This window comes from Lithobates pipiens, unplaced genomic scaffold (genome assembly GCF_037356315.1).
Source record: "Lithobates pipiens isolate NorthernLeopardFrog02 unplaced genomic scaffold, aLitPip1_a1.2 Scaffold_16, whole genome shotgun sequence".
NCBI classification, from domain to species: domain Eukaryota; kingdom Metazoa; phylum Chordata; class Amphibia; order Anura; family Ranidae; genus Lithobates; species Lithobates pipiens.
In genome coordinates this window covers 620,356,418-620,378,922 of record NW_027507748.1, presented here as the reverse complement: position 1 = coordinate 620,378,922, position 22,505 = coordinate 620,356,418, and the positions used below count along the sequence as shown (strand labels likewise).

General features: G+C 43.7%; 1 protein-coding gene across 1 annotated transcript in view; it reads right to left on the bottom strand.

Annotated features, from left to right (window-relative positions):
- The window catches only part of B3GLCT (beta 3-glucosyltransferase), an 886,903-nt gene that overhangs the window by 791,588 nt on the left and 72,810 nt on the right, over window positions 1-22,505 (bottom strand). The gene's annotated exons all lie outside the window — the stretch shown is intronic.

The following is a 22,505-nucleotide window of genomic DNA, read 5'->3' as shown; positions in this document are numbered from 1 at the left end:
ATTGGCTACTGGCTATTGACCTTCCCTTTCTAGTCCTGTCGTACGTCATTACGATCGAAACTAACGGACTTTGGTGTGAACATGTGTAGGCAAGTCCGTTCGGTCGGAACTCCATTGGAAAGACCGTCAGAGTTTATTCCGATGGAAAGTCCAATCTTGTGTAAGCGGCATAAGCCGTCCGGGACACTCTTCCTGATTGGCTGAGACACGGGGGCGCCACTGACTCCTGCGACTGTCAAAGTCAGTCAGCCAATCAGGGGAGAGAGGGGGTGGGGCCAGGTCGGGGCTCAGTGTCTGAATGGACACACTGAGCTGTAACTCAACTCCAGTGCCCCCCATACGAAGCTGCTAACTGTGAGGGCACTCGATAGAAGGGAGGGGCCAGGAGCAGCAAAGGGGGACCCGAGAAGAACAGGAGGATCCGGGCTGCTCTGTGCAAAACCAACTGCACAGAGTAGGTAAGTATAACATTTTTGTTATTTTTTAAACAAGACTTTACAATCACTTTAAAGGATCTGATCCTACTCTGTATGCCAAATTAGTAGCATCCAAAAAATAGGTGCTTATTTCAGTGTCTTTAGTATTTTCCGGCTAGTCTATTAAAATTGCAAGTTCAACCTTCTATTTTCTTCCGTAGTTTTGTTGAACTTTGAGAACTCTACATGGATCCTCAAGAGTACTGCCAGTCTAAAAGTTATTTTACTGCCAAGCAAAGTCATCTGCATACACTGTTCTCTCTAAGTATTAAATAATAGCAAAGAAAGCATTCAGTTAAACTCAAGGCAGATATAAAAGAGACAAATGAATGCAGCTCTGTAATCAATAATACATCATTAAATATATATCTTTAATGCAAGCAGTGTAAGTATTTGACTTGGCCTCAGTCTGTTGCAGTCTATGTTCAATACGAAGCATCAGCCCCTTGTGGTCTGTGTACTGTATAATACTTCAACACTGGGCATTAGCAATCTATGTATAATACTGGGCATCAGTCCCAACAGGCTTTGTACAATACTGGGCATCAGCCCCTTACAGTCTATGTTCAACAATAGGCATCAGCCCCTTACAGTCTATGTTCAACCATGGACATCAGCCCCTTACAGCAGGGGTTGACAAATTTGCTTTGAATTTAGGAGCCAGTTAAAAAAAGTTAGGAGCCAGTTTTTTTTTTCAGCTCCCGGGGTAAGTCCACTCATTTTCACCCCCTATCCCTAACTCACAATGGAGCACCCAGTCAATAACTCCATTGAAACGCTGTTACATCGGGGTTATGGGCTGATCAGAAAGAGTAAGGCTGGCAACAGATGGAACTGGCTGGCACTGGCAGGTGTCACTGGTTGCCTCTGGCAGGCACGTGGAGCTGCCAGATGGCACCGGCAGGTGACACTGGTTGGAAATGGCAGGTGGCACTGGCGAAGGCATGTGGCACTGGTTTGGAAGTTGCAGGTGGCCCTGGTTGGTGATGGCAGGTGGCACTGGTTGGTGATGGCAGGTGGCCCTGGTTGGCGGTGGCACTAGTTGTCACTGGCAGATGGCACTGATTGGCTGTGGCACTGGTTGGTGTTGGCAGGTGGCACTGGTTGGCGGTGGCACTAGTTGGCACTGATTGGCGGTGGCACTGATTGGCGGTGGCAGGTGGCACTGATTGGCAGTGGCAGGTGGCACTGATTGGCAGTGGCAGGTGGCACTGATTGGCAGTGGCAGGTGGCACTGATTGCAGTGGCAGGTGGCACTGATTGGCAGTGGCACTGGCAGGTGGCACTGATTGGTGGCTGCACTGGTAGGTGGTGGCAGGTGGCACTGGTAGGTGGTGGCAGGTGGCACTGGTAGGTGGTGGCAGGTGGCACTGGTTGGCGATGGCACTGATTGGCGGTGGCAGATGTCACTGGCAGGTGGCACTGATTGACTGTGACACTTGGCACTGGCAGGTGGCACTGACTGGCGGTGGAACTGGGTGGTGGCAGGTGGCACTGGTTGGTGGTTGCAGGTGGGTTTGATTGGCGGTGGCAGATAGCACTGGCAGGTGGCACTGATTGGCGGTGGCAGATGTCACTGGCAGGTGGCACTGATGGTGACACTCAGCACTGGCAGGTGGCCCTGATTGGCACTGGTAGGTGGCACTGATTGGCGGTGGCACTGGGTGGTGGCAGGTGGCACTGGTTGGTGGTTGCAGGTGATATTGATTGGCGGTGGCACTGGTTGGCACTGATTTGTGGTGGCAGGTGGCACTGACACTGGCAGGTGGCACTGGTAGATGGCACTGGCTGCCGCTGGCAGGTGGCACTGATTGGTGGTGGCACTGGCAGGTGGCACTGATTGGCAGTGGCACTGATTGGCGGTGGCAGATGGCACTAGCAGGTGGCACTGATTGGCGGTGGCAGATGGCACTGATTGGCGGTGACACTCGGCACTGGCAGGTGGCACTGACTGATGGTGGCACTAATTGTCACTGGCAGGTGGCACTTGTAGGTGGCACTGATTGGCGGTGGCACTGGTTGGTGGTGGCAGGTGGCACTGGTTGGTTGCAGGTGGTATTGATTGGCGGTGGCACTGGTTGGCACTAGCAGGTGGCACTGACACTGGCAGATGGCACTGATTGGCGGTGGCAGGTGGCACTGGTTGGCGGTGGCACTGATTGGCGGTGGCGGGTGCCACTGGTTGGTGGTTGCAGGTGATATTGATTGGAGGTGGCACTGGTTGGCACTAGCAGGTGGCACAGATTGGTGGTGGCAGGTGGCACCGACTGGCGGTGGCACTGACACTGGCAGGTGGCACTGATTGGCGGTGGCACTGGCAGATGGCACTGGTTGGCGCTGGCACTGACAGGTTTCACACGGAGCACTCCGTTACTGAAATTTAACAGTGGACCTGTCAGAATTTAGCTTAATCTCGGAATTGGCGGGACCAGGTCGGGGTGTGAAACTGACAAGTAACAGAGAGGCGGATATGTCAGATTTCAGCCTGATGTCGAGGTGGGCGGGACCCGGCTGGGGTGGGCGGGGCAGGACTCAGCAGCTATCAAACACCAACCAACGATTGGGCTGCTTAAGAAAAGGGGCGGGCCACATACACGTAGCGGCCCGCCCAGATCCCATTGGCTGGTGTTTGATAGCGGCTGGGTCCCGCCCACACCGGCCGGGTCCCGCCCACCCCGACATCAGGCTGAAATCTGACAGCTCCTCCTCACTCCATTGCTTGTCAGTTTCACAGACTTAGCGCGGCGCCGCTGAGTGTGGAGGAGGGAGAAGGACGGCAGTCAGTGTTCATGCGCTGCATGTCTGGGGCATCGATAGTGAGTGGGCTGGTGGAAGCTTAGGCGCCAGGTTGCGATTTCTGGTCGCATTGGCGACCTGGCACCTGGGGTTTGTCAAGCCCTGCCTTACAGTTTATGTACAACACTGGGCATTAGCAGTCTTTGTACAATTCTGGGCATCAGTCCCTTGCAGTCCATGTTCAACAATGGGCATCAGCCCCTTGCAGTCCATGTTCAACAATGGGCATCAGCCTCTAGCAGGCTTTGTACAATACAGGGCATCAGCCCCTTGCAGGCAATGTAAAAAATGTAGATCAGGGAGGAAGAAGCAGCACAGAGTGTCAATGAGGTAAACAACAATGCAAGAAGCATGCTGGTAAGAGAGGGAGAGATGAGTTTCTTTTCCTTTCACTGTCCAGTCACAGAGTGAAGGTGAGAAACAGACCTGCAAGTGAAAGTGAAACTGCAGAGAAAAAGAAAAGGTTCCTATTCTTGCTAGTAATGGCTGTGCTGTGGGGTAGTTAGGCCAGTTCATTACTCCTCAGCAAGAATAAGCAAATAGCGTGGACATCAAAAACGATGCTAGCTTTATTATAATACCATTAAACATGTCTTGACTACCTACCCTCAGCAAACTTACTTTATATCAAACCCCAGGTGCCAGGTCACCATGGCAACAAGAAAGTGCATGCTGCTGCCCGAATGCTCCGCACACCCGGTATGCGCTCTCCCCTGCTATGCATCTCGGGCTCTACTTGCCCATGTGTGGGCCCGGGACCAGTATAGCGGGTGCCCCTCGGTAGAGGGGAGGAAGGAAACCGGAAACACACACGCTCTCCTCCCCTGCTTGTTACTGACCCAGAAGTGATGTGTGAAGTAATTTCTGGGTCCCCAATAACAGTTTCCTCAACCATCAAGGCCGTGAAAGAGTATAATGCAGTGCAATGTGCATTACATTCAGTGAAGCACAGGAGAGACATGCAGAGTCTTTTAGACCCTGGATGTCTCATCAAAGAGAACCTGTCACCAAAAAAACAATTACATAGGGAATATTTGTCCCCTATGTGATGAAAAAATAAAAATGTGAAAAAAAAAAAAATTCTCTCTTCAAATTAAAAAAACTTAAGTTACACCCAAGCACATAAAATCCCCCTACCCCCCCCACCTAAACGCATGCACAAATGTAAACACACACAGCGGGCTGCCTATGCCTGAAAACAGCAATTGAGATGCAGGTTACACATCGCTGCGCACGCTGAAATGAGAGCGATAATTTTAGCACCAGACTTCCTTCGTAAAGCTAAACTGATGACCCTGATCCCCACCACACCAGTTACACGATGACACCATACTGTACTGGTGAAAGTATTTAAAAAAAAATAAAAAAATTAATTTCAATATAATTTTTTTTTTATTTCTTTTTACCAAATATTGTGACAAAGTTACAACTTGGGGACTATTTGTTAGAGGGCGACCGATATATCGGCCGATATTTGCCATTTTTTAATTAATCGGCATCGGCCGATTGTGCTGATAAAAAGGCCGATTAGAACTACAGAGCGACTTGCAAATGACTTCTGTAATAGAAGTCATTGCACATTGCCTGAGTCTTCATAGAAGTGACTTTCCTCCTCTCTGGGCAGTCTGCCAAGAAAAGAGTAAAGAGATACAATGTTTACACTTGAATGAATGAACTCATCTCAGTGTTTAGAGTTCTCAGTTTAACCATTTAAAGACTAAATCTTTTCCGACACGTGTTGCTTACAAGTAGAAATCCTGTATTTTCTGCCAGAAAATCACTTAGAACCCCCAAAAATTATATATATTTTTTAGCAGAGATCCTAGGGAATAAAATGGCGGTTGTTGCAATATTTTATGTCACACGGCATTTGAGTAGAGGTCTTTCAAATGCAATTTTTTTGAGGGAAAAAAATACACTAATGATTAAAAAAAATAAAATAAACTAAAACAGTAAAGTTAGCCGATTTTTTTTTCATCCAAAAGTTTTGACTACCTGTTTTTTTTAATATATAGTTTTTTGTTTTTTTTTATCTAAATCATACATACAAGTAAACTGATTGGAGGTTTGCTTTGTTTAATAAAAGTTTAAATGTAAGAAATTTTCTGTATCACTTATGAAGGCTGCTTTCACACTGTAGTGGGCAGGTGTTGATGGTAAAACGCTGCTAAGGAAGAAGCACCGCTGCCTAATAGCATTGCATGCGCTTCAGCAACGGTGCCCATTAATATCAATGGGCAGGAGTGGTGGAGGAGTGGTATACACCACTCCAAACGTGCTGCTTGCAGGACTTTTTTTTTTTAACATCCTGCCAGCGCATTGCCTCAGTGTGAAAGCACTCTGTCTTTCACAGACTGCAGGGGAGCCATTTTGCAGGCATTTTACAGGCGCTATTTTTAGCCCAAAAGCGCCTGAAAAACACACCAGTGGGAAAGGTGTCTGTTAGATTTTATGAGATGAAGGGGGATAAAATAAATAAATAAACCGGCCTAACATACCGGCCCAAAAAAAAAAAAAATCGGCATCATATATATCGGCCATCGGCCGCCACTATTTCTAAATATCGGCATCGACCAGAGAAAAACCCATATCAGTCAACCTCTAATATTTGTACTGTCCTGGCATTTTCGTGCCTCAAGAAATGAGGCTCCAAATGAACAAAAATTTAATTATTTTAAAGGGGGGTGATTCTCTGTTTTTGACAGGTAGGTCCCTTCCCCACTTCTGGGAGTCTCTCAGGAGTTCGGCCCCCCTCCTCCTTCCTCCCCCGCCAGGCCAATTAGAAAGCGCAGCACACTTCGCACATGTGCAGTAGGGGAACGGATGTGAAGCCAAAAGGCTTAACTGCAAGATTCCCATACCAGAAATGGTGGCGGCTGCACCCAACAGCCAATCCGAAGATCCGACATTGCGGGCTCCCTGGACAGGCAAGTGTCCATATATTAAAAGTCAGCAGCTAAGGTATAAGGCCGGGTTCAAACTATACTACACGAAAGTAGTACGACTTTCATCCTATTTTGCTCTGTGACATCAAGTCCTACATTGGCCTTACATCCATCCGACTTTCATTAACAGGATACTACTTTGATCCAACTTTTCAGATAGTACGACTTATCCTTTAGGCCGGGTTCACACTGGTACGACAAACGCTCCAACATTGGGAGCTCATGCTGCATGACATGTGAAAATCAATGTTTCCCTATGGGAGCCGTCTTAACTGGTCCGAAATAAGTCGGTCTGACTTTGAAAATGCTCCCTGCACTACTTTGGTCTGACTTTGATCCTACTTCAGCCCAGTGACTATCATTGAAGTAGGATCAAAGTTGGATCCTTGTCCTAACCATCTGACTTTGGCATCAGACATTGTGTTATTTCTATCTGAATTATTTGTACTATCTGAAAAGTCGGATCAAAGTAGTATCCTGTGCATGAAAGTCAGATGGATGTAGGACTGATGTCGTAGGATGAAAGTCGTACTACTGTCGTGTAGTATAGTGTGATCCCGGCCTTAACCAATCAAAACTAACATACAATGGGAGGAGCTACAGCAGGGGGCAGGAAATAACACAATGTCGGATGCCAAAGTCGGATGATTAGGACAAGGATCAGAATTTGATCCTATTTCAATGATAGTCAATGGGCTGAAGTAGGATCAAAGTCAGACCAAAGTAGTACAGGGAGCATTTTCAAAGTTGGACCAGTTAAGACAGCTCCCATAGGGAAACATTGATTTTCACAAGTCATGCAACATGAGCTCCCAATGTCGGAGCCTTTGTCGTACCAGTGTGAACACGGCCTAAAAGAAAGATATTTCACTTACCCAAAACCACCACCCCCAAAACTAATTAAAAAGAATAGAGAAAAAAAAAAAACAAGCTCAATAATGTACTTTTATTTTGCCAGTAGAAACAAAATTATGCACATTCATTTACTAGCTTCAAAAAATAATTCTACAGGATTTAGCATTTAGTAAAACAGTTATCAATTGGGTTTTAAGGGCCCCTCTCATAGTAGCTTACAATCTAAAATTTATCTAAACCTTAGAGTAGACACAGCTTTACTTTCAGTGTATAACAGGTAACATTTCATACTACAACTCACCCCACCAGCCCACATCATTTTTATCTGCAAGATTATAGAAACATACTTAACATTCATTATTCTTACAAAGCATTCCAACATAAAATATTAAAAAGGCATATATTCAAAATATAACACCCACCACCAGCCCACAATCCACACACAAACTGGTGACCATGTTCTGCTGGAAGCTGCATATCTGTGTGCATGATTAAGCAATGCGATCAAAGAGCAGAAGGTCAGCACATGCTCCCAAACCATGTGCTCATGGTCAGACAGGAACAATACACACAAAACATTGACAGCATGGCCACGTAAATCCACTTTAGATGGAAAAAATGCACAAGCAATTCAGCAAACAAACAACCCTAGTTGGGCATTTCTCAATATGCACAAATCATTCCTTTTCCCCTACAAATCATACCAAAAAAATGGCCTTCTCAGGCCAAACAAACCCTCCACTGCAGCCCTTTCTACAAGATGGGTTGTATTGTTAGTACACTGACACACACCCAACATGCCCACCAATATCTTTCAATCTGTCTCTTCATGTAGGTCTAAAGTGATTGCACCTGATGAGCAGGAACACAAAATACCATTTGCAACTATGTTAGCCCTTGGCTATGTGCATCAAATCTCCAACTAAAGACCAAAGATCGAAGTCCATTTGCATGCACATAAACAAAGCAACGTTTTTCGAAGCATGTGTACCTGTGCAGTAGAGCTGCACAATTAATCGTTAAAAAAAAATCGTGATCTCGATTCAACCCCTCTCTATTGCAGAGTTTGCCCATTCTTTCATATAACAAGTGGAGCGACTTATCTGCTCACTCAGCTGTCAAAGGAAAACAGGGATAAACTTCTGTGTGAAAAAAAAATCCAGGCAGTCTGCCAAGTTTTTAAACAAGGTATAAATGCAGGAAGTTTAACCACTCAAAGTTTAAATCTTTTTATGACACTTGTTTAAGTTAAAATTAATATTTTTTGCTAGAAAATTACTTGGAACCCCCAAACATTATATATATATTTTATCAGAGACCCTAGGGAATAAAATGTATAGTGCTGCAATATTTTATGTCACATTGTATTTGCCCAGCGGTCTTTCAAAAGCAATTTTTGGGGAAAAAATACACTTCAATGAATTAAAAAACAAAACAAAAAAAAAACAGTTAAGTTAGCCCATTTTTTGGTTTTAATGTGAAAGATGATCAATCTTCTAAGCAAAAAAAATTGTGATTCTCATTTTAGCCAGAATCGTGCAGCTCTACTGTGCAATGTAAATCCTACAATTTTAAATATGCAAGTCCGTGTCTTTATGGACCTTGCTTTGTGCACTGGTCCAAATCATTTGGTGGAGGGGGGATTATGATGTGGGGTTGTTTTTCAGGGGTTGGGCTTAGCCTCTTAGTTCCAGTGAAGGGAACTCTTAAGGCATCAGCATATCAAGACATTTTGGACAATTTCATGCTCCCAACTTTGTGGGAACAGTTTGGGGATGGTCCCTTCCTGTTCAAACATGACTGCACACCAGTGCACAAAGCAAGGTCCCTAAAGAAATGGATGAGAGAGTTTGGGGTGGAGGAACTTGACTGGCCTGCACAGAGTCCTGACCCCAACCTGACATTACATCCTTTGGCTGAATTAGAGCAGAGACTGGAAGCCAGACCTCCTCATCCAACATCAGTGCCTGGCCTCACAAATGCACTTCTGGGAGAATTGTCAAGCATTTCCCTAGACACACTAAACCTTGTGGACAGCCTTCCTAGCCTTCACAGAAGCTGTTCTAGCTGCAAAGGGTGGGCGAAATCACTTTTTAACCCTACGGAGTAAGACTGGGCTGCCATTAAATTTCAAGCATGTGTAAAGGTGTCCTAATACTTTTGGCTAGATAGTGTATCTGGCAAGATTTACAATTGTGGTGGAAGCCTCCTACACATAAATACTACATTTAGACACAGTTTTAGGACCTGCAAGATGAGACAACTTCTCTACATAAAGCAGTATGTTTGGGATTTGAACCCAGACGCTCAGGGATGCTAAGCAGAAGTTCTAACATCTAAGCCATGGAGCTGCCATATGTGAAAACCTCCTACACATAAAATATACATACATACTGCATTTCTTTGGACGTACAGGTGATGGAATTGCATTACTTAGGAGTTTCTTCTACAAAGATTTATTCTGTGATATTTGGTGGTTCTTTGTGGGTCAGTGTAGAATAGTGATGTTACCCTCAACTTTGTGGGAATTACATTTCGATTTCTGATGTTGGTACACAGATCACATTTTTTGGGCTCAAATTATGATTATTTAGAAATAATAAAAAGCACAAAAATTGTGACTCATTTTAAATTAGTATCAGCAATGTTTGTGGTTTGTAAAGACGTGTCAGTTTAGGTAAAGACTATTGTGAGATGTAAAGTAAAGCTCCATACACAATATCAGATTTTCTGCTGATTTATTCGTTCAGATTTACCAAAACCATATAATGAGGTAAAACCTTAGGAGTTTCAATTTGTATGCAATCAGGCAGGCCCTTGCACTACATAGTTTTGGTAAATCTGAAGACAAAAATCAGCAGAAAATCTGATGGTGTGTAAGGGGCTTAACATGTGAAAGTGACAAAGAAAAATATATTTTATCAAAACATTCCACATTCTAGCATTCTTAAAAAAGAAAATAGTTGAAGTAGAAGCAAAAATGTTGCAAAGGAAAATTTATTTCAGCGAAAGATACAGTTCTTCTCAACATTAAAATGGATTTATTTTCGGAAGTTACAATTCTACCATTAGAATCAATGGCTAAAACTTGCATTGGACTATAATAGCACCGATATGCACTCCCAAAAAATGCCCTTTAACACAGTGCTCATTCTGGTATTTACTATAGCTCCCTGTAAAAAAAAAAAAAAATAAAAAAAAAATAAAAAAGACATTGGCGCTAAAATGAGAGCTATTTGTAGGTCTGAGCATGCTCAGTTGTGTTGGCACCTAGTTGTAAAAAAACAGGGAATGTATCTCTTCTCAGATTTTTAAAGACATTTCAGTGCAGAAATTACTTTTTCACACAGTTTAAAAGCAGCTTATCTTTAAATAATATACCACATATTTCAGTACCACTTCAGCAATTATATATCATGCTCTAAACAATATTTCCATGTGCAATTCTCCAGGTTTTAGCAGAGTAAGGGTTTGGGTGCTATTTATTTTCAGGGAACTATAGTAAATTTGATTTTGGGACTATTGTTTTACCAGCGTTATAGTGAATACCATTTTAGCGCTAATTAGCTCTGCAGCGCTATAGTAAATTACCCCCACTGCAAGTGCACTTGCTCCAAAGCTTAGTAAATGAGGTAAAGCTTCAGCCTCCCATCACACCGATCACGACATTGAAATTGTGCTACTTCACTTGAAGTAGCACGATTTCAAAGTAGTACTGCTTTAGGTTCTATTTGGAAGACATCTGTGACTTCATGCACAGATGTCTATGAAAGTCTTACCTGAACTTGCAAAAAGTAGTGCAAGAACTACATTAGAAATTAATGCGACTCCTATGGAATTGGAGTCATATCGTTTTGACCAATTCCATTGTGGACAATAGAGTGACACTTGTCATGCAATTTTAAACTATCAAATCACATAACTGATGTGACTGGGGGCTCAATTTGCAAAGAATAGTCAATCACATACAAGGAAAATAAAAAACAGCATTTTTGTACGATTGGATAACAGAAACCAGCAGAGCTTCCCCTCAGGTTTACAGCAACTGCACTTCCAAGTACACTTGCAGTGCACAGTATATTAGCTTTTAGTAAATCAAGCTCAATGTCTTGCACTTATATATCATCATTTAGTGTAACTTTTCTTCTCCTTTCCCTATGCAGAATTACCATAATGATTATACCAGACACTGACATCCCGATTTAGTAAACGAATGGGGCGTCATATTCTGAACATATATACCACCATAAATATGTGAAAATACAAATTCTATAGATTTTTGTTATGATAAAATGACAAATGGAATAACGATAAAGAAAAAAAAAAAAAGAAAATTAGGTGATGAGGCGTAATATACTGTGCTTACATCTAGAGAATGTTTTTCAGTGACAGTTGAGATAAAACATGTGGAATTCAGGTGCATTCACATATCAGGATGGATCAACTCCAGCCATAAGCTGTAAACACATCCGAATCTCAGTTTGCATGTGCCCTAACACCACCTAAACATTTATCAAAAGAGCAGCCATTCTAAGGTTAATATATTATATTTTTCCTCTGAGGCTTAATAATGCAGAAAGCTCTTCTCATTATTACAGTAAATGGAAGCACAGCCATTGTCCATGTTTGTTCTTTTCTAAATTATTTTGTTTAAATTGGATTTTAATGTCATCCTTGCTGCTGGTTATTTATCCCATTTTCCTAGGATAATTTCCCAAGCAGCTTTCATGATTACGGAGAAAACATTTTCATCTCTGACTGTATGAAAATGGATAATTTTCACCTTGTAGAAGCAGCAGCAAAGAAAAATCGGTTTACATACACAAATTAAAGATCTTGTCAATCACTGTGGCATATTGTTCTCAAAACCACTTAACAAGCAGAGAGCTCCTTAAAGGCTTATTACGGTTATAATGTCCATATACGCTTTAGTATTGCAAACCCCTTTTACAGCATGAAAGTGAATTCTAATGAGCACATGTGGATACTACCATTTGTACCAAACACTTTGTGCCAATTTACTCTTCTCTTATTAACTTGTTTTTGCCATTCATGAAACCCTGACTGCCGCTTGTCAAAGCTCTCCACCACCATCCTGCCTTTGCCTTTTTTTTCTTATTTCCCTATGAAGGAAGCACAGGGAAGGCAGTTTTAAGAACATCTTAGCCCTTGTCCGACAGATTTTGTACGAATCTTGTGTTGCATGCACACGGTCGGACAAAGTTGTCGGAAAATCCGATCGTACGTAACGTGATGACGTTTGTAAGTTACGACGGGACTACGTTCAGGCTAATAGCCAATAGCTTTGGTCTAGGAATTTGATCTGAGCATGCGTAGCACATTGTCCGATCGGAAATTCTCTACACACAAAAGGACAAAGTCCAATTGGATCATGTTGGCGGAAGGTTTTATAGCCCAGCTCTAAAACTTTGTCCGTCGGATATTCCGACGGAAACAGTCCGATGGAGCCCACACACAGCCAGATTATCCGACAACGCGGTCCGATCGGCTAAGTCCCAGCTTTATAGCCATGGCCAAAAGTTTTGAGAAGGACATGGATACAAATTTTTCAGAAAGTCTGCTGCTTCAATGATTTTAGATCTTTTTGTCAGATGTTACTATGGTATACTGAAGTATAATTACAAGCATTTCATAAGTGTCAAAGACTTTCATTGAAAATTACATTACGTTTATGTAGACTCAATATTTGCAGTGTTGACCCTTCTCTTTCAAGACCTCTGCAATTCATGCTGGCATGCTGTCAATCAACTTCTGGGCCACATCTTGTCTGATAGCAGCCCATTCTTGCACAATCAACGCTTGGAGTTTGTCAGAATTTGGGGGGGGTTGTGGTTTACTCGCCTCTTGAGGAATGACCGCAAGTTCCCAATGGGATTAGGGTCTGGGGAGTTTCTTGGGCCATGTACCCCAAATTTCTATGTTTTGTTCCCCAAGCCACTTAGTTATCACATTTGCCTTATGACAAGGTGCTGCATCATGCTGGAAAAGGCATTGTTCATCACTAAACTGTTCTTGGAGAGTTGGGAGAAGTTGCTCTCGGAGGATGTTTTTGTATCATTCTTTATTAACCACTTGCCGCCCGCCCTATTACAAATTGACGGCGGCAAAGTGGTTTCATTATCCTAACCGGACGTCATATGACGTGATTAGGATAATGAGCCGCTGCGCTCCCCCGGGGGCGCGCATCGCGGCGATCGTTGTTGCGGGGTGTCAGTCTGACACCCGGCAACTACGATCTCGGTAAAGAGTCTCCGACGGAGACTCTTTACCATGTGATCAGCCGTGTCCAATCACGGCTGATCACAGTGTAAATGGGAAGAGCCGGTGATCGGCTTTCCCTCACTCGCGTCTGTCAGACGCGAGTAGAGGAGAGCCGATCGGCTGCTCCTCTGGACAGGGGGGGTCTGTGCTGATCGATTATCAGCACAGCCCCCCCGAGGATGCCCACACTGGACCACCAGGGACACCACTAGACCACCAGGGAAAAGGTAATAAAAATCCATAATCCTCCCTAGACCACCAGGGTGCCAGTCAGCACAATGGGTGCCAATCAGTGCCCATAATGAATGCCAATCAGTGGCCACAATGGGCATCACTGATTGGCATGCATTATTGTTTGGCACTGATTGGCATCCATTACTATAACACCGATGCCGCCTATGAGTGCCCACCTGTGCCGCCTATGAGTGCCCACCTGTGCCGCCTGAGTGCCCACCTGTGCCGCCTATGAGTGCCCACCTGTGCCGCCTATGAGTGCCCACCTGTGCCGCCTATGAGTGCCCACCTGTGCCGCCTATGAGTGCCCACCTGTGCCGCCTATGAGTGCCCACCTGTGCCGCCTATGAGTGCCCACCTGTGCCGCCTATGAGTGCCCACCTGTGCCGCCTATGAGTGCCCACCTGTGCCGCCTATCCATGCCCACCTGTGCCGCCTAGCCATGCCCACCTGTGCCGCCTAGCCATGCCCACCTGTGCCGCCTAGCCATGCCCACCTGTGCCGCCTAGCCATGCCCACCTGTGCCGCCTAGCCATGCCCATCCGTGCCGCCCATCCGTGCCAGCTATCAGTGCCAATTTGTGCCACCTATCAGTGTCCGTCCGTGTCGCCCATCCGTGTCGCCCATCCGTGTCGCCCATCCGTGCCGCCCATCAGTGCCACTTCATTGGTGCCACATTGGTGCCCATCAGTGCCACCTTATCAGTGCCCATCAGTGTAGCCCCATCAGTGCCCATCAGTGAAGGAGAAAACGTACTTATTTACAAAGTTTTGAAACTGAAACAAAAAAAAACATTTTTTTTTTCAAAATTTTCGGTATTTTTTTATTTGTAGCGCAAAAAATAAAAACCGTAGAGGTGATCAAATACCACCAAAAGAAAGCTCTATTTGTGGGAAAAAAATGATAAAAATTTAATTTGGGTACAGTGTAGCATGACCGCGCAATTGTCATTCAAAGTGCGACAGCGCTGAAAGCTCAAAATTGGTCTGGGCAGGAAGGTGTTTAAGTGCCCTGTATTGAAGTGGTTAATGGCTGTGTTCTTAGGCAAAATTGTGAGTGAGCCCATTCCCTTGGCTGAGAAGCAACTCTGCACATGAATGGTCTCAGGATGCTTTACTGTTGCCATGACACAGGGCTGATGGTGGCGCTCACCTTTTCTTCTCCGGACAAGGTTGGATGGACTAGAACATTTGATTAGAATTTGCATACGTGGCACGTGCCTGGAACTTAACCAATTTTTTTTTTAATGTTAAATTGATGGGTTTAGGTCCGCATTTTTCTTTTTGCAATGAAGGTTTTAACAAGATGAATAAAAGCATACCATGTTAAGCACCACTGACAGTATTATATGGTTTGTTTCAACCCTCTAACTCTGCTTTTTCTGGACAGCTTGTTCTGTTAAGGAAGTTGAAAAACAGACTTTTCTGTTAAACTTTTGTAACCTTTCTCCAGTCACAATGAGATTTCCCTTCACTTCCGGACTGGACTGCAAGTGCTGGAGAAATCTTCCCAACTGTTAAACTGGTAACTAAAAACAACCCTTGCATATATTATCCCCAACGTAAAGGAGAAAATTCTTCTTACCATTGGGATTTGCAAAGTACCAGTCACAAAATGAATATAGGAGCTGCCAATGGTGACTTCATGTTGAAGAAGGGGCATGTTTTATGGCTACCATCCTTATTGCTGTATAACCACCTCAATACTGGCCACTTTCACCCCTTTCTTGCCCAGGCTATTTTGTAAGCTTTCAGCACTGTCGCGCTTTGAATGACAATTGCGTGGTCATGCAACTCTGTACACAAATTAATTTTTAAGCATTTTCTTCTCACAAATAGAGCTTTCTTTTGGTGGTATTTAATTACTACTAGGACCGAAAATAGTAAAAAAAAATAATTTCTTAGTTTTTGTCAGTACATTTTTGGAAATAAGTAATTTTTCTCCTTCATCAATGTGTGCTAATGAAGCTGCACTGATGGGAACTCATGAGGTGGCACTGATAGGCACCTATGGGCACTGCTGGGGCTTTCCTGTAATTAGGTCACTGATGATTACCTGCCAGGTCTCCCCTGCGAGGAGATGCCGCTGATTGTCACTCCTCGCCACACACGGTCAGTGTGAGGCGAGGAGAGCCGATTCACTGCACTTACATGTGTAGCGCCCCCTTGGTCTACTGGGAGCAAAAAAAGGGTACCTCCAGAGACGGGAGCAAACTTACATTCACCCCAGGTCCACGGCTATAATGGAAAGTTAAAACAGAATTTGGGCGCCAGTCCCTTTATATATTTTTCAATGCTTTAATAAGGAACTTGAAAGAAGTAGTAAGAAAGAGAGTTAGGGGAGGTTTCATGTAACAATTGCAGATTACTTAGACTCCTTGAAGCCAAAGGTAAAACAGCTTTCTCTTTTAGCAGATCTTGAATACCTGGATAGGCCTCTCGCAGAGACATAGCAGCCGGTAGAATTTTTGGACAAGTCTCTCTCACAGACTTAGCAGCCAGGAGCTAGTTACCACATTTAGATTGTAGAATAGTATTCAGCTTCACAGTGTCAGTACCTTTCAGCCACCCAGCAAGGTTTAAGGTATGGGTGCATCCTCCAAACGAATCACCAGGCCCTCTCCTGAGAGACCAGCCTTCATCCTGGCTCTCGCCAAAGGGTCCTCCTCCTGGATCTACTCAGCTTGGCTCGGCTTCTTCCACATAGGCAAGACAGCCTAAGGACCACCACAGGATTAGTAGGCCCCAGACGGGCTTCTGGGCCCACTTGCAGAGCTTGCATCTACACATCCTCAGGCCAGGAGGGCCCAGAGGTAATGAATGATACAAGAGCACATGGCTCTGACCAATAAATATACCCTTCCCAGAATGCACAGCAGCCAAGAACCTCCTACTGGGCTTATCTGGAGAAAGAATATTCATTACATAGCTCAACCTAGTTGTAATTCTTATACTGGCCTGTGGTATCAGTGACACCTACTGGCAATAGTGAGAAATGCACAACTCAGTTAAGTTTAGAACAGAACCAAATTAATTATGCAATCAAATCTAAGCTGTTTACAGCTCAGGAAAAAAGCAAAATTTACACTATAGCCCCATTTTTAGTAACTGGGGTCTACACTTACCCGGTGAGGCGGGGGGGCGAGCCCCGAGGGGCTCTCGCATACTATTTTAAGAAATTTAAGAAAATATTAATCCCGCATCTATTCAACTATATGAATGGTCTTGGGACAGAAATGAGTAAGGAGGCAAGGTTAGCATCTATAACGGTTATCCGGAAGGAGGGGAAGGATGAGACGATGTGTGCTAGTCATCGGCCTATATCTCTACTCAATGCCGATACAAAGCTTTTCGCTAAAGTCTTGGCAAGTAGAATGAAGGTCCTAATGAACACACTGGTCCATCCCGACCAGGTGGGCTTTGTATCCGGAAGGGAAGGAAGGGACAACGGGGTGAGAACATTGCTCCTCCTTTCCCAGAAGGGTGGAGGGGAGGGCCCGAGTCTGCTCCTGTCAATTGATGCCCAGAAGGCCTTCGACAGGGTAGACTGGGGCTTCATGTTCCGAACCCTCGAAGCAATGGGGGTTGGACCAACAATGGTCCAGAGGATTAGGACACTATACCGTCATCCAACCGCTAGAATTAAGATCAATGGTACGTTGTCCCTACCTTTTGAGATGAAAAATGGGACGAGACAGGGGTGCCCCCTGTCACCCCTATTGTTCGTATTGTCTTTAGAGCCATTGCTTGCCACGATTCGTAATGACCCACAGATTAAAGGGAATTGAAATAGGAAAGGAAGAACATAAACTGGCTGCTTTTGCCGATGATGTCCTATTCTATGTTAGTAAACCAAGCAATACTATGCCTAAGCTGATAGAGGCAATAGCACAGTATGGCCAACTCTCGAACTTTAAAATCAACCAAGCAAAATCAGAGGTACTCAATATCAATACGGGTAAATCGGAAAAATGTAGACTTCAAAAAGAGTTTGGGTTCCCCTGGCGGAAGGAATTGAAGTACCTTGGAATAAAAAACTTACAACCTCAGTGGAGAAAATGTATAAACTAAATTTCATCCCACTATTAGATGAAATCAAGAAAGAAAGTAATAGATTGGTAAATAGATCACTGACCTGGATGGGACGTATTTGCGCACTTAAGATGTATATTGTACCAAAAATTCTGTATAAATTCCAGATGATCCCCATGGCGGTACCGAAGTATTATTTCACAAAGATCAAGACACTGCTAATGGGGTTCACATGGAACAATAAAAAACCGAGAGTCCCCTTCACTACCCTGAAACGAAGCAAAAGTCAAGGGGGACTAGCTATACCCGATATACAAAAATACTATAGCGCAATTGTGCTGTCGAGAGTAGTTGAATGGGTAAGGGAAAATAATAAGGAAAAAAGATGGGTGAACATAGAAAATGCTCTCAGTAAATCACAGTTAAATAAGATAGTATGGAATCCACCAAAACACAGGACACTTGACCCGGATACAAATATTTATACACGTAATGCACTTAGGGTGTGGGACAGGACATACAAGCAACTAAATGGCCAATATAACTCCCCACTTATAGAGTTAAAAGAAAATGAATATTTCCCTCCGGGGTTAAAAATTAATAGTGGGAACTGGCTGAAAAAAGAGAAGGCACAGGTTAGGGACATTATAAAAGGGGGGAAGATTTTGTCACTGCACGATTTAAAACACAAAGGGGAATTGGGAAGAATAGACGAGTGGCGGTATCTCCAGTTGGCCCACTTTGTGGGAAGCCTACCACAGCCATTAAAAAAGGAAGAAGAGTGGTCGCCTTTTGAGCAGCTATGTTTAACAGATAACCCTAAGGGGATAATCTCTAAGCTGTATGGGCTTCTGACCGAGAGGGGGGACCTGGGGAGCCCGCCTTTTATGCAGAAATGGGAAAAGGAACTGGGCACACAATGCGATAAAAGCACTCAGGGGAAAATTTATAAACTTATACACAGGTCGGCAGCCGATAGTAGCACAGTAGAAATGAATTATAAATGTATCTCTAGATGGTACGCTACCCCAGACAAAATTCATAAATTCCAACCAAGTAAGTCAGGAGATTGTTGGAGAGGATGTAGAGAATTAGGAACAATGACTCATCTGTGGTGGAGCTGTCCTAAAATTAACAAATATTGGAAAAGGATTCTTCATTACGTAAAAGAAATTACAAACATCATAATACCAGAGGATCCATGGATAGTATTATTCCACGGTACTAGAGAAGAAATTAAAAAGTATCAAGAATCACTGGTCCCATATCTCTTAAATGCTGCTAAAAGATTGATACCTAAGAATTGGCAAAAGGAGGAAAGTCCATCAACCTGGGAATGGATCGATGCAGTGGAAGTAACTTATCGTATGATTAGGCGAAGGGAAAACCATGATGATAAGGGATTGATAGTAGCAGATAAATGGCAAGAGTGGAAAAAATTTAAAAAAACATGGAGCTATGCCGAGCATATAAGAATATAAGAAGGTAAAATAGAGGTTGACTTAAATCTCCCGCATAGTTAGATAGAAGAGGTGGTGGGTGGGAGATGGGGGGGGGGGCAAGATAGAAGAAGGAGCGAAAAGTATGTAAGAGTAAACCTTATATCGTGTTTTTTATCTTTTTGGAAAAATAAAGGAATTTTTGTAGTATAAATTAAAACATAAAAGCTACAATGATGTGAAGACGAGGACAACGTAAATGAACGTAAAATTGATTGGACCTCATGAAAAATTCGCTGAAGTAGCTTGAGAAAAAAAGAAAAAAAAAAAAAAAAAAAAGAAGAACAGAACCAAATTAATTATGCAATCAAATCTAAGCTGTTTACAGCTCAGGAAAAAAGCAAAATTTACACTATAGCCCCATTTTTAGTAACTGGGGTCTACACATGTGACCAGTTGCGATTGGACACAGCCAATCACATGGTTAAAGAGCCATGGCTCTTTAAAGAAGTCGGTGGCGCTGTGTCCTAGCAACGCGGCGTAGTCACGATGGCCACTCTGCACACCCCCACGATAGTGGGCGTTCTGGGGCATTGTCACATGACGTCCTCCCAGATTGAAAGCCATAACATTCCTCCGTCATTTGACAGTGGGCGGGTGATAAGTGATTAAAATGGTTGCAATGCTGTCACTGCAGTGTCAGTTGGCCCTTACCATGTCATACAATTCCTGGATAATCCTGCCTGTTCCTGTCTTCCATTGTGTGCACTGACCATGTTAATCATGGCTGCTGATCCATGATATCGTGGTCAGTTTATATGCCTGCATCTCCCCCTATCATTTCCGTAGTCTATGTGTGAATGGTGAAACAGATCTCTCCTCTCCTCTCCTCTCCTCTCCTCTCCTCTCCTCTCCTCTCCTCTCCTCTCCTCTCCTCTCCTCTCCTCTCCTCTCCTCTCCTCTCCTCTCCTCTCCTCTCCTCTCCTCTCCTCTCCTCTCCTCTCCTCTCCTCTCCTCTCCTCTCCTCTCCTCTCCTCTCCTCTCCTCTCCTCTCGCCTTGAGTAATGCTGTTCTCTGCAGCTGCTCCAGTGCTTCTAAAGAAACATCTATTGATTGATTTGATCATCTCTGTTTTAGTTCCATGTTTAGCACAGTGTGGGCGTTTTCTTAAAATTATAATGCTGCCTTCTTTGCACAGTGCAGCTGTGCAATCACGTTCCCCCCTCGGCCATTTTGCATACATTAGAAGAGAATCTCAGCCCCTCCCACTGTAGTCTCTTAGATGGGGAAGGGAAACAGAGGAAGTACACATAACTGCACAGCAGCACCGTGCAAAGAAGGTATGTAGGATTATAATTTTAAGAAAACAAACACACTCTACTAAACATGGACCTAACACAGAGAGGATCAATGTAAATAAGAGTTTAGTTTACAACCACTTTAAGTCACTGGTCTGAAACAAGCATGGCAAAATGGTTAGCAATTTTGCCAAGCAGCCCTAGGGTCATTGGTTTAAATCCCAACCACGGCACTATCTGCCTGGAGTTTGCATGTTCTTTCTGTGCCTGTGTGTGTTTCCTCTGGTTTCCTCCCACACCTAAAAAAAACATGCTGGTAGGTTAATTGGCTCCTGTCTAAATTGTCCCTAGTATGTATGAATGTGAGTTAGAGACCTTAGAGTGTAAGCTCCTTGAGGTCAGGGAGTGATCGTAAAGAACAATGTAAATTTGTAAAGCAATGCGTAAATTTACAGCGCTATACAAGTGCCTGTAATAAGTAATAATAATGAGCACATCAGCTGTAAGGACTTTAAAGTGGTTGTAACGGCAGAAGGTTTTTAATCTTAATGCATTCTGTGCATTAGAATAAAAATCCTTCTGTGTGAAGCAGCCCCCCTAACACTTTGTTGAGGTCCCTCTCTGACCAGCAATGTCCACAAGTGTCTCAGCCGTCCAAGAATCTCTCCCTTTCTGATTGGCCATTGGCTGCTGTTACATTCAGCTAGCCAATCATGTGAGAGAGGGTGGGGCAGGGTCGAGGCTCCTGTGACTTGGCTTGGGTGTCCCCATAACAAGCTGCTTGCTGTGGGGGCACTTAACAGGAGAGAGGAGCCAGGAGCACTGAAGAGGGACCCGAGAAGAAGGAGGTTTGGGGCTGCAAAACCACTTCAACAAAGCAGGTAAGTGTGTTTGTTATTTTTATAGGAAAAAAAAAACAAGACTTTACAATCACTACATATGCACACACCTGCACCAATACACTAGATAGTGAATGGCAACAACCAGGATGGATTTGATTTGGCAAGCAAGCGAGTGGCAGCAAGTGAGTGGATGCCCGTTAACAGGCACTGCTATGATGGATCTGAAATGGCAGCTGCTCTGTAAGGACTCATTCTTGGTGGTGCTTAGAATCTTTAATATTTGCAAACAAAATTCAAGTTTCCTATTTAGAATAATAAGCTGTCAGGTTAGTAAAACAGTGATATCAGAAGCAATTTTAGGTTAATAGGTTAATCGCACATAGTTGGAGAACTACTCAAATTCTTTTATGTAATTAAAACAATAGAATTGCCAGTGCATGTCATCTCAGCTTGCAGTAATTGAATGTATATATTGCAGAATATACAGCCTCATGCTACATAACGAAGCTCCATTTCATGCTGAATAAACAAAATTATTAATTTATCTTAAATAGAAAAAAATGTCTTTAGATAAAGTTTTACTCCAAAACCTTTTCATTAAAATAAAATGTAAATCGTTGATTTTTATCCACCCTGACACCAGCCCTAGAGCATGTACATTGAAGAGCATATACATTCTCCTGGTCAGCTGTCTAAGGAATGAGCTAGTTGGCTTTTTCAAGATTTAAAATGAAAACCTTATTAGGGCCTATTCACAATTCATGATTTGGCATCGTACGTACCACAGTGCAGTACAGCACCCCAAAACACTAATACAGTGTCATGGACATTATGATAATTAAAGAGGAAGTAAACTTCCTCTGTAGACATTTGACTATACATAGGCCTTTAAGAAGGCTTACCTATAGATAATGTAAATATCTGCTAAACATTTACAATTTAGGCTTTTACATTACATGTAGCCAATGACGTCACTGGAGAATGTGATCTGAAGGAATGGCCACGGGTGCTGTTCCTGCCGTGCCCTATGCAGTAAACGTGGGTACCGCGCGCATGCACTGCTGCAGGGGCTTTGTTCTAAGGTAATTCATAATGAGCTAGTATGACACGCATTATCATTCTGCCTTACAGGTTTCTTGCTTTTTTTTTCTCTTTTATTCTTTATTAACCGCTTCGCACCCGCCCTATAGCCGAAATACGGCTGCAGAGCGGATGCTAACTGCCGGGAGGCCGTTCCTGAACGGCCTCCTGTTTACTTCCGCAATGTGCGCTCCCGCCAGCGCGCCTTTGTGCTGGCCGTGTCCCTC